Source organism: Poecilia reticulata, unplaced genomic scaffold (assembly GCF_000633615.1).
Source record: "Poecilia reticulata strain Guanapo unplaced genomic scaffold, Guppy_female_1.0+MT scaffold_241, whole genome shotgun sequence".
NCBI classification, from domain to species: Eukaryota; Metazoa; Chordata; class Actinopteri; order Cyprinodontiformes; family Poeciliidae; genus Poecilia; species Poecilia reticulata.
Window position 1 is genome coordinate 42,033 of NW_007615031.1, and position 1,939 is coordinate 43,971.

At 41.3% G+C, this 1,939-nt stretch overlaps 1 protein-coding gene across 5 annotated transcripts in view; it reads right to left on the reverse strand.

The window, feature by feature from the left end:
* The window catches only part of rnf224 (ring finger protein 224), a 4,635-nt gene extending 2,705 nt beyond the window's left edge, over nucleotides 1–1,930 (reverse strand). For 3 of the 5 annotated variants that reach the window (XM_017303324.1, XM_008402589.2, XM_017303325.1), the window contains exon 1: nucleotides 158–1,930. The gene's annotated coding sequence lies outside the window, so the exon portion shown is untranslated. The remainder of the gene's footprint in view (nucleotides 1–157) is intronic. The other 2 variants (XM_017303327.1, XM_017303326.1) reach the window with 2 other exon arrangements.
* Nucleotides 1,931–1,939: the final 9 nt, after the last annotated feature.

Genomic DNA, 1,939 nt, shown 5'->3' on the forward strand with positions numbered 1-1,939 from the left:
ACTGGGATCAGAAATGCTGGATATAAAAATGTCTTTTCACTATGATTATAATCGGTTTGGGGTTTTTGTTAATTCAAATAAAAAGTTTTTCTTAATGTTTTCGATTGGATGAAATGATTTCCCTTCCTGTGTTCTGATTGGTCAGACAGAGACTCACCTGGGTTTGCTGGAATCCTCCTCCTCTTCCTCAGTCTTCATCGCTCCATGTTCATCTGATCTTCTGTCCGGTTTCTGTTTCTCTTCCAGTTTTTATTCTTGTTTTCCTGATTCCGTCTTTCCGCCTCCTGATGATCGTCTTCTGTTGGCTGTGATCGTCTAGCAGAGACAGAGGCTCAACTCCATCAATAATTCACCAACCAGGTGAAACCTGACCTGAAACAAAATCCTCACGTGCACAAGATCGACTTCAGCCTGTTGTACTACAATCAATACTCGTCAATAATATTAATGATAACCTGGCAGAGGTTCAGATCGATATAGAACCACAAAGCTAATGATCCTGCTGATCAATACCGGCTCCTGGAACCGGGTCCAGTAGAAAGTGGAACCGGGTCCAGTAGAAAGTGGGTTAGGGTCCAGTAGAAAGTGGAGCCGGGTCCAGGGTTCTGGTGTCGGCTGCGCCCTCCGCACAGACCCCTGTCGTCATGGAGACGATGAGGACCGTACTGGTTACCGGGTCAGGACCTGCTGGGCTCACTGGTCACAGACCATTAATGGGTTCGGACCTCTCACTGGTCCAGAACCGTCACAGCAGACTGACGAGTTTCTTTGTGTTTCAGACATTAAATAAAAAACTAAAGTTAATAAAAAAACATGATTAAATGAATTAAAACCAATCAGAAAGTTTGTACACCCCAAACAAAGTCAGTATTGGTCCAGTTTCTCTTTTCCCCTCAAATCAGCAGAACCAGAACCAGAACCAGTCTGGCAGCTGAAAGCAGAACCACATCCGGCCCGGTTCAGACCATCAGAACCGACTGTATTCTAGTGAGCCGTCCTGTTCTGATTCTGGCTCCTGTCGTCGGAGTGGTTTTTATTTTTGAACTTCTTCTTCTCTCCTGATTTCCTGTTTTATTTTGAAAGTACTCTTTCCTCGTGAACTTCCCTTTAGGTCAGATTACTGATCCGGTTCCGGTCCAAACATTGTTTCTGCAGGAAAGTAAACCAACTGAACTAAATAACTAATATTTATAATAACTTTACCCTGGAGACTCATTCATTCATTCACATTCACCCATTCACAACCAGAGTGAGTGTGAAGCTGGAATCGAACCAACAACCTTCTGGTCACAAGACCAGACGGCTCAAACGGCGCCCCCTGCTGGCATGAAGGAGTTTCTGTTTGTATTTTTAGACAAACGGGACAAAAAGAAACTGAAACGTTTTTATTTTGTTCTTCATCATCAAGTCGCTGCTGAAATTCCTTCATATTGAAAATGAAAAACAGAAAAACTTCACGGAGAAACATTTAAACAAAAGCATCTCAGCAGCAACATAATTATCTACATTTATTAAACACTTAGTTTCTGTTCGGTTCTGGACGTGAAGATGATTCGGTTCGTTTTCCTCCTGATGGAACAAAAATATGATCAAAATCTTTTTGTTTAATATAAAATTCTAAATGTTTCCTAAACTTTGATTAAATGTAAAATCATTAAACCGGATCTGATTTATATTTTATGTGTGAAAATTATTTAAAGCTGTAAAAGGTCTGGTGTCTTCAGGTGGAGTTGTCATGGCAACGACAGAAAGGCGGCCATCTTGTCTGTTTGAAGGAATTAAAAATCTAAATAAATCTAAAAATATAACAACCAGATATTTAAATCTCCTGTTTGTCAGAGTTTTAACAAACTTTGATGTCCTGGTTCTGTCCGGGTTCTGTCCTGGTTCTGTCCTGGTTCTGTCCGGGTTCTGTCCTGGTTCTGTCCTGGTTCTGTCC